Here is an 11,049-nt window from a genome sequence, read left to right as displayed (position 1 = left end):
ATTCAATCAGTGGCTTAGTGTGCTAGGGACACATATAGATTGAAGGTTGCAAGTCTTCAAACCACAGAATTCTTCGCACGTGTGCATGACTGATTTGGAATGATTCCAAGAAAACAACATTGACTTTCTCGAATCCACGGCGGCAACTTGCATCAGATGCACATGAATTAAAGGAAGTCACTACCTTCATCCAAACATATGCTTCATGAGCTAGCATGAACAAATGCTTTCAAAAATTTCCAACACTAGCTTAATGTTCAACAACATCATGGAGGAGATAAGAATGTTGTCAATGGGCTCAACAACAACTCATCAGAATTTCCATATCACTGGACTTCCACCATCGTGTGAACACGGTGATAGCATTGGTCAGCCCCAAAGATATAATGGTGTATGCTCGAGGGATCAACCACGAGTAAGACAACATTACGAACATCGTTGGTTCTGACTTGATTTGACGATAGCCCACACTCAAATCAAAGGATTGATAAGACAATAGGTCCAGCAACTGATCACAGGGACCAATCGATGAAGATATCATCTTTCTTCAATACACACTACACAAGAATATCCCTTTGGAACGAACTAAGTCAGGCAAGCTTTTATCTTCCAACCCTCCAAGTTATTGTTTAGCTTAACCAACTAGCTCAGGGATATCTAACACCGATTCTTGGAGAGAAGGTGGTTCACAAGAAACCAACTTGATCACGAGCTCAACATAGCGGTCAGGTGACAACCTGGTAATACTTCTGAGAAGATATTCAGAAAATCACGAGCCACCGGTATGTTACTAAGCTCGAGAACAATCTTGCTTTTCAGGGCAAGACGATATGATCAATAGAGCAAGAATTTGAAATAATCCTAACCCATCGATCGAGGAGGGCACTGAGAACAAGGACTAGGTAGCATGATCAACCTTAGAATGATGATTCGAAAACCAACATACTAAGAATGAAATTATTATCCTTTAACTACCAAGCAACAGAGTTGCTAGCAGTATTGATTTCACACATCACAATTCATTTGTCGGTATTCCGGTTGCATCAACACGAGGGCCGAGGAATGAACAGTGATGGCAAGAAGTATCACTGTACCAAGAGTTCATGGGATGGTGTGCAATTCCTATAACAATCTCGATATAAAATATGTAATACTCCAAGGTAGAGCAGAACCAAAAGCTGGATTGGCATTTGATCTGCGGAATACAACTACTTTGACCCAATCCTAGATATGGAAGAGGTACTGGAGTTTGTTTCTCCTAGTCATTCCGGAATAGAATGGCTTGACAGACCACAAGAGTCATAGGCATCGATGAACGAACGCACGCATACTCTTGACTATCAATTGATAGACGAGGGTCAGAATGCAACTAAAGAGAACAACTCAAAGGAACATATAACTTTCTGAGTTGTGGATGCATAGATTAGTATGTCGAACCAAGTTCAACATATTTCTTCCGGATAACCCATGCAGAAAGGTAGAACTGGCAGAGTCACAATATATAACGGAGAACTCATCAAGAATAATCCTGTTGTGATATTTCAGTTCAACGAGGAACTTCTGCCATAAGTAGTTCATGGTATTTGGAAGAAGAAGATACCACGGACTTTAAGGACTATCGCAAAGGTTACTAATATCCTAAAGGAACTAGCAAACACTATCAACATGAAGTAAGTAGAGTGAATCTCGGGTTCAAAGCCCAAGGAGTAGAATACCTACTACTAAGTGGCATCACGGGATGCTTTCGAGAATAAAAGCCAGAATCATCACACTGGGACACAAAACATTGCTAGATTACTAGGTGACTCCCTAAAACACCTAGGGTCATAATAATAGCTCCAACATATATGTCAAGGTAACGAAGTACCTCAACTCACTGATTAGTGTGGTTAACCTGGCCCATGGGAAAATTGAAACAGGAGGAAGGGATTTGCAAATGCATCAGACTGTTTGGAAACCTGGGATGACTCGGACAGCATAACGGCTGTAAATGCTCAGAAAAGATTTGAGACATTCACAAAAATGGTGGCATAACCACTCAGAAGCACAATATCAAGGTTTCGAGATCAACAGTTAACATACGGAAGTAGTAGGAGCTGAACTGAGGCTTGAATCAACAATCTTATAAGTCTACGGATTAGTAACACGTGATCCTGATAGAAAGAAGAGATATCCTAGTTCTTAATCCCCGTAGAAGATAAGATGATGACTCAGATCAGAAGGGCATAAGGTATAAGGAGTAAAAAGAGCCTTACGTTCCATCCCACAATCAATTCCCTTACATAACTAAAGAATTTCTAGACTCAACTTCGACCAGTTTGGCTTGGTAATCCTACAGGCAGTCAAGCTCTGATACCAACGCTGTCAGGACCCCGACTCGATGCCACATCGATCTAGCATGTAACACCTCATATCACTTTGCGGCCTCACGCACGGTATTCCCACGGGTGTCGCCTTACCTTTGCCCGGGACCGTTTGCGCCTTTTGGCACACGTATATGACAGTGTCGCTAGCATCCATATGATAAGGAGCCCGGGCTGACATGGCTAGTCGTAAACCCAAAGTGGCACAGACTTACAGGGACAGGCATCCATGACCCAGCATCGAACGTGTCGGTCATCAGCGAGTGAATCCAGGCTGTAGCACTGGGCTAGCAGGACTCCGGTGAACCGGGCTGTAGCGGGCTAACAGGACTCCGGTATTCATCGCGTGACATTTCCCCGAAGGGACAGACACAGGAACGAAGAAGGACACATGCCGGCCAGCCTAAGTGTTCCGGAGCAGTAGCAAGCTACCATGGCTCAGTGGAAACACTAGGAGACATTTCCCGGTAAGAGAGGCTACTAAAGATAAACAACTAGATGGTCAGATCCCACACATACCAAGCATTTCAATAACATACACACAATATGCTCGATATGTGCAATACAACATGGCATCACAAAATGACTCTACGACTCAAGTAGTTTATTCAATAGGCTCCGAGGAGCGAGATATTACAAACATGGGTCTCATGACCCAACACTCAGAGCATACAAGTCAAAGCACAAGCGGAAGCTATCATGTCTGAGTACAGACATCTATAAATGAAAAAGGCTGAGAAGCCTGACTATCTATCAGATCCTGCCGAGGGCACAAGATCGTAGCTGAGGTAACAAGCTAAACGTCGAAGTCCACGTGAACTACTAGTGAGACTGAAGTCTCTCTGCAAAACATAAAATAGGCAAACGTGAGTACAAATGTACCCAGCAAGACTTACATCAGAACTATCTACATATGCATCATTATCAACAAAGGGGATGGTGGGGTTTAACTGCAGCAAGCCAGCTTTGACTCGGTGGCTATCCTAAACTACGACTGCAATGTAACTCTTTTGAGGTGGCGCACACGAGTCCACATAATCACCATAGCAATACACCACTATGGATCCGCTCCCGTCTCCCTACGAGAACGCCATCCATAGCACTCACGCTTATCTTGCGTATTTTAGAGTATCCACTTTCACTTGTCTATGAACTGATATAAGCAACCCAGAAGTCCTTTTCCGCGGACACGGCTATTCGAATAGATTAGGTTAACCCTGCAGGGGTGTACTTCTTCACACACGCTCTCACCACTTACCGCCGTTTACACGACATGTACTCGGCAACCTTCAAGCGGAAGCCCAACGTGGGTGTCGGCCACGGCCTGCCTAAACACTCAAGTCTCTAGTCCAGGTTTATCGCCTATTCGGGTTCCATCCATGAGGAGATCCGGCCGGAGTTTCGCTCACAGCCCCAAACGATGTGTACAGGGTTCCGTGACACCAAACGGGTGCCCGGTTTACCCGGCCACGTGCCTACCGCATCACAGCCCACCCCTACGGTCAGCGCTGTCCACGGCCTCCAGCATACTACAAACACCAGAAACTACTTGCAACTCCTGGACAGAGGACAAGGGTGATTAAGAAGCCGAGAGGGTCCATTGGTTTCGGGCCCAATGCGTGGTAGTAGCTGAATCATGGATCACAAACACAGAACTCAGTTCCTGAGGACGGCTGCAATGAGACAACCCACCATGTACTCCTACATGGCCTCTCACCGCTACCTTTACCAAATCGTGTTCACACACTTATCTCACACACAGTAGGACATGTTCACACGCCTCTGATTCATCCCCGATGAATCAGACCTGACTCAACTCTAAGCAGTAGCAGGCATGACAAACAAGCATGAATGAGTAGGCACATCAGGGCTCAAACAACTCCTACTCATGCTAGTGGGTTTCATCTAATTACTGTGGAATGACAGGTCATGCAGAGGATAAAGGGGTTCAGCTACCGCAGCAAGTAACAAATATGTCGTTGTTGTCCTAATGCAGTAAAAGAGAGCAGGAGCGAGAGAGTGGGATTTTATCGGAATGAACAAGGGGGGGTTTTGCTTGCCTGGCACTTCTGAAGATAACATTGAGTCTTCATCAGTGTCAACGATCACATCATCGGTATCACGTCTATCGAGAGGGGACAAATACCGGCAACACAAAAGGAAACACAATCAATGCAATGCACAATATGATGCATGATCATGACATGGCAAAATGAATGTGTTTGAGCTAATGCAACTAGCAACAGATTAAATGAAGTTGGTTTGAATACAAGATTCAAATTCAAACTCCATATGTGATTATTCAAATGCCATTTACTTCATTTGCCCTAAACAGTAGTGATAAGTTGTTCTAACATGCATGAAAATGGTACAGATGGATTCCTTGAATTTTTCTGATAATTTTTCATATATAATTTATTTAATTTGGAGTTACGGTTAATTTTCTATGAATTTTGGAAGTTTTTAGGCATTTTCTGAAATTAATAAATCATTTTAGAATTATTTAAATTCCAGAAACATTTACTGCGTCAGCAGTGCGTCATCATGACGTCAGCAAGTCAACAGGGGTCGGTCAGGGTCAAACCTGACGTGTGGGGTCCACACGTCAGTGTCTCAGTCAACTAACCAGGTTAGTTAGCCCTAACTAACTTAGTTAGCCGGGCGGGGCCCGCATGTCAGTGGCCTACCTAATTAACTAAGTTAGTTAACACTAACTAACCTAGCACTAACTAAGCGGGCGCCTGGGCCCACACGTCAGGGGGTCAACCCCCGGGTCAAACCCGCCGGAGTTGACCCGCGGCTTGTCGCCGGCGACGCCAGCAACGGCGGAGGGCGTCGGAAACGCTGCTCCGGCCACGGTTTGATGCGCGGGTGGGTGCTACGAGTAGCTGGTGATGTGGCGCATCCAACGGTGGCGGTGTTTGGTGCTGGGGTGGCCGGAGTTAACGGCGGCGAGCTCTTTTGCGGCCGCCGGAGCTCGGGTTTGGGCGGAGCGAGGGTACGGGGCGCTAGGGGGCTGGCTGAGGGGCTATGCGGACTCCTGGGGCAGCTAGGAGCACGCTAGGCTCGTCGGACTGGCCGCAACAGCACGTCAGTGCCACGCCCGGCGTCCATGGCGGACGGCGGCGCTCGGTACGGTGGCTAGCATGGCTACTGCACGGGAAACCAACGGGGAGAGAGGGGAAACGTAGGAGAGCTCACGGAGGGGCTAGCGGAGGAGACGACGAAGTCGGGGAAGCTCTGGACGCGTCGAATCGGTGGAGTCGATCTACGGGCACCGGAGGTGAAGACGATGATGCTCCGGTCGATTTCGGCCTCCTCTGATCGCGTGCGTCGGTGGGTAGCTCCACGGGGTCAGGGCGGAGCTCGGGTACGCAGAGAGGGGGCGAGGGAGTGGCTGTGGTTGCGGTGGTTGCGAGCGGCGGCGGCGGAGGCGTTCGGGTGTGCGAGAGGGAGAGGCGAAGGAGAGACGAAGGGGACGAGTGAGGGGGTCCAGGGGTTCGAGGCGGCGCCGAGGAGAAGGCCCGAGGCGTCGCGGTGGCGAGGGACGCAGGCAGGCAGGGAGGTGGCGTGTCGCCACGGCGCGCGTGTGCGCTGTCTCCCTCCTCTGCCTACTGGCAGAGGTAGAGGACGACTGGCACCAGGCCAGTGGGCTGGGCTGTCCACTGGGCCAGCCAGGTAAGGGCCCAGGTAAGACTCTGTTCTTTTTATTTTTTCTCTGTTTTATCTTTTTTTCATTTTCTGCAATTTGTTTTTGATTTGTTTTAATATCAAATCATTTTATAAAATCCTGGAAATAATTATGGGTGCTTTCTGAATTATTCCAGTGACCCTTATCAATTTCCAACATTTATTTGAGCATTTAAATTATTTATAGTATTTAAATGCCCAAAGTCAAATACAATATGATTTAATTCAAAAATCCAAAAATGACCTAAGGGTATATTCATCATTTTTGGCAGAGGTTTCCACCTTAACCAGAAATCATGAACTTTTCTTAGGGGCCTTTTGGGTTTATTGAAAAGATTTTAACTCACCCTAGTTGAGTTGATTTAATGCTAGGGTTTGAACAATCCCCATTTCAACTTTCTGTAAAAGTAAACATGATGCATCACCAAAGGCTAGTACTAGTGCAATGCCAGAAGCTAGGGATGTGACAAAGGCATTCATTATGCAAAGCAAGCACGTGAAAGTGAATCACTTGTTACTTACCCGAGTCCGGAGCTCTCCAGGAGCATTTGCAGATTTGCCCCGTAGTGCATCTGATGCCGCCGCCTACTACCGAGCCAAAGAGGGGAGCTCGACGGAGAAGGTGTTCTTGTCTCAGTATGGTGAGGCCGGACACCTGGTGCCTTTGAGCGACCAGCTGAAGCAAATGGTCGAGCTCCACCTGGTGCCTTTGAGCGACCAGCTGGTGAGGTGGCTGGTGGATGCCTGTCCACGGCATGAAGTAATCAAGCGCTCCGTCTGAATCGAAGGTGCCTGTAGGGCACTTGCCCGCGCTAAAGTGCACTGGGGCAAGATGGATGCGGAGAAGCTGGTGAAGGACGGGCCACCACCGGGCAAGGAGCATCGCGTCCCGGAAGCGTATTATGAGGGCGTCCTAAAGGGTGCCCGCCTTATAGCGGATGACTGCTCCAAAGATGTAATTTTTGAGTAAACTCGCATTTGTAATCCTGTATGCTGAAAACTTGTTCATATGCGCTAAGCAACACTTTTGAATTTAAAATATTACCTTATGCGCGGCCGTTTACCAAATTTGAGAGATGGCGAGTCGTCGGATTCTGCCCCCATGCCACGAGTGCTGGGGTGTTCGGGATAAACATGAGCGCTCTTTTTCCCATTCTTGGGTCCTTCGAGGGAGGCGCTCAACACAACGAACAAGGCAATCGGACTATAATGCTTGAACACTCTCACTTAGCCATAGAATTCTCTAATTTTAAATTTCGGTGAAGCCCCTAGTGTTTGGAAGACCGAGTTCGGGGCGCTATCCATGCCTAGGCCAGACAAAGCCGAGTCCTCGCTCTAAGCGGCATAAGTCTTTAGGGACTCGAAAACCTCTCGAACAACGACCAGCTCTCGCCTCATCATGACGGTCAGTTTTAGCTTTCTCTACTGAGGTGCTTAGCCTAGCTCAACTGGGGCACAATCGCAGTAGTTCTTCTAGTGCTACCTTAGCCGATATGATGGAACGTAAGGTACCAAAACATAGGAGCCGCGCAAACCCAACTATTGACCCAAGACATGATTCGGAGCCAATGCATATAATGCTATAAGTTCGGGGTGCCGCACTTGTGAAAGTGTTCGGACTTCTCACACCGTGTTGTGGGGTACTTAAGCCCCTGGCGTATTGGCCGTACCAAAGTGTACGGGTGCAACATGTCATTAATGAACATATATTCATAAAAAAGAGTAATGCAATAATAGACGGAAGCTATGCATTGTTTATTTAAAAAGGCTGCGATCAAAGCAGAATGATACAAATAGTGCGATAAGCAAAAGATGGGACTATTTAACATGTCCTTTCCAGGGGGGAGCTGCGGAATGGTATGTGAAACAGGTATACTGCTCGTTATAGAGACCACCTTAGAGTTCCATAGTGCGACGTAGCTTTCTGCTCCCCTGGTTGTTGTATCGTTTGTGCGGCAATTGTACTGCCGGACAGGCCTTCCGAAGAGTGGAGTCCTGAAAGTAAGAGAAAATGAAGAAGTCGGTAGCCCCTAGTGTGGTTTAAGCCGTGTTTCGGGCGTTTCATGATGGTGCCCCTCCCCCTTTGCCCATGGTATTTCCAGAGCATAGTTATGTACGCGCAACACTGGTATCGCAAGTTCGCGAGGGCTGGGGTTGGGGCCGCATTGCTACGCTTGCTCGGAACGTGCCAGGCGGTCTTGTTGTAGGTTACTCCGGGCGCGCTTGACGGTGTCCAGACGTTTAATGGCCGGACTGGAGAATTGCCTTCAGAGGCTGCTTTGTACTTCCGCTGTGATAGTCGCCGTATGCTCCTCTGTTCGGAGAGATCGTTCGGTGTTTCCATTGACCGTGATGACTCCTCGAGGGCCTGGCATCTTGAGCTTGAGGTATGCGTAGTGCGGCACCGCATTGAACTTGGCAAATGCGGTTCGCCCGAGCAGTGCGTGATAGCCACTGCGGAACGGGACTATGTCGAAGATTAACTCCTCGCTTCGGAAATTATCTGGAGATCCGAAGACCATTTCAAGTGTAACTGAGCCTGTACAGTTGGCCTCTACACCTGGTATGACGCCTTTAAAGGTCATTTTAGTGGGTTTAATCCTCGAGGGATTGATGCCCATTTTCCGCACTGTATCCTGGTAAAGCAGGTTCAGGCTGCTGCCACCGTCCATAAGGACTCTAGTGCGGTGGAATCCGTCAATAATTGGGTCTAGAACCAATGCGGCGAATCCGCCATGACGGATGCTAGTGGGGTGGTCCCTTCGATCAAAAGTGATCGGGCAGGAAGACCATGGGTTGAACTTTGGGGCGACTGGCTCCATCGCGTATACGTCCCTTAGCGCACGCTTCCGCTCCCTCTTGGGGATGTGGGTTGCGTATATCATGTTCACTGTCCGCACTTGTGAGGGAAAACCTTTCTGTCCACTGTTGTTCGACGGTCGGGCTCCTCCTCGTCATCGCTATGCAGCCCCTTGTCTCTGCTTTCGGCATTTAAATTGCCTGCCTGCTTGAACACCCAACAATCCTTGTTGGTGTGATTGGCTGGTTTTTCGGGGGTGCCATGTATCTGGCATGAGCGGTCAATTATTCGGTCCAAACTGGACGGGCCCGGAGTATTTCTTTTGAATGGCTTTCTCCGCTGACCGGGTTTAGAGCCTCTGAATCCGGCATTAACTGTCGTATCCTCAGCATTGTCGCTGTTAATGCGGCACTTTTGCTTGTCGCGACGCGACCTGCCACTGCTGTCCTTTGTATCCGAATTACCAAGGCTCTTGGTCATGTTATTGCTGCGAGCTGGCCAGCTGTCTTCTCCCGCACAAAAGTGGGTCATAAGTGTCGTGAGGTCTGCCATAGATTTCGGCTTTTCCTGTCCTAGGTGCCGTGCAAGCCACTCGTCGCAGATGTTATGCTTGAAGGCTGCTAGGGCCTCTGCGTCCGGACAGTCAACGATTTGATTTTTCTTGGTTAGGAACCGTGTCCAGAATTGTCTGGCCGATTCCTCTGGCTGCTGAATTATGTGGCTTAGGTCATTGGCGTCTGGTGGTCGCACATAAGTGCCCTAGAAATTGTCGAGGAATGCGGCTTCTAGGTCCTTCAACCAATTGATTCTGCTGGCAAGCTATTAAGACAATGCCGAGCTGATCCTTTAAGCTTGAGTGGGAGGTATTTGATGGCGTGTAGGTCATCACCGCGGGCCATGTGGATATGAAGGAGATAGTCCTCGATCCATACCGCAGGATCTGTTGTGCCATCGTATGATTCGATGTTCACGGATTTGAAACCCTCAGGGATTTGATGATCCATTACTTCATCTGTGAAGCATAGTGGGTGTGCGGCGCCTCTGTATTGGGCTATATCACGACGCAGCTCAAACGAGCTTTGTCTACTGTGTTCGGCCCGGCCGGATTTCCTGTATCCGGAGTGACGATTACCGTCTCGTGCCGTGGGGTGCCCATGCGATCTGTAGATCGATCTTGTTTGCCTTGCCTTGTCCTCCAATATATCTTGCAGGTCTGGCGTATTTTCCTGTGCCTTGGTACTTTTTGAGCGGCGCCGGGTGCGGCTTGAGTGGAGGGCCGGGAGGCCTCTCTGTCACGGCCACGGGGTGGCCGGTCGGCCGCATCATGCGCTGGTGATGTAGGTTTAGGTGCTTCCTCCTCTAATTGCGGTAGCAACCTGCGCTTTGGGTAGCTCTTGGAGGGGCGTTCAAGTTCATACTCTTCGGCCACAAGGACTTCAGTCCATCTGTCGGCTAGCAAATCTTGATCAACTCTAAGCTGTTGCTGTTTTTTCTTGAGGCTGCTTGCCATGTCCATAAGCCTGTGTTTGAAACGCTCTTGTTCGAAGGGATCCTCCGGCACGACAAATTCGTCGTCGTCGAGGCTTGCCTCGTCTTCGGAGGGAGGCATGTAATTATCGTCCTCGACCTCTTTGTCTGCCGCTCTCTCATGAGGGCTGGCTTCTCCATCCTCCTATGCTAAATCTTGCTGGAGGTGGTTATCTTCGGCACTGTCCGGGGTGTTATTATCTCTCGTGCCGGAATCACCGTTTTTGCTTTGGCGGGATTTAGAGCGGCGCCGCTGACGCCGGCGCTTAGGCTGCTTCTTGGAGGGGTCATCCTCCGCTGTTCCATCGCCATTGCCTTCTTTTGGGGTGTCCACCATGTATATATCATACGACGAGGTGGCTTTCAAGTGCCCTATAGGCGCTGGTTCTTGATCATCTCCTGCATTGGTGTCCATACCGTCGATGTCTTCGGAGTAGAAGTCGAGCATGTCGGTTAAATCATTAACAGTGGCTACGAAGTAGGTGGTGGGTGGGCTTTGAATTTCTTCATCATTCGCATCCCAACCTTGCTGACCATAGTCCGGCCAGGGCTCTCCTGATAAAGAGAGATACTTTAGTGAATTCAGAATATCGCCGAAGGGCGAGTGCTGAAAGATGTCCGTGGCGGTGAACTCCATGATCGGCGCCCAATCGGGTTCAATCAGTAGGG

This window comes from Triticum aestivum, chromosome 2A (genome assembly GCF_018294505.1).
Source record: "Triticum aestivum cultivar Chinese Spring chromosome 2A, IWGSC CS RefSeq v2.1, whole genome shotgun sequence".
NCBI classification, from domain to species: Eukaryota; Viridiplantae; Streptophyta; class Magnoliopsida; order Poales; family Poaceae; genus Triticum; species Triticum aestivum.
The sequence above is the reverse complement of the archived record's forward strand: the minus strand, read 5'-3'. Positions refer to the sequence as shown.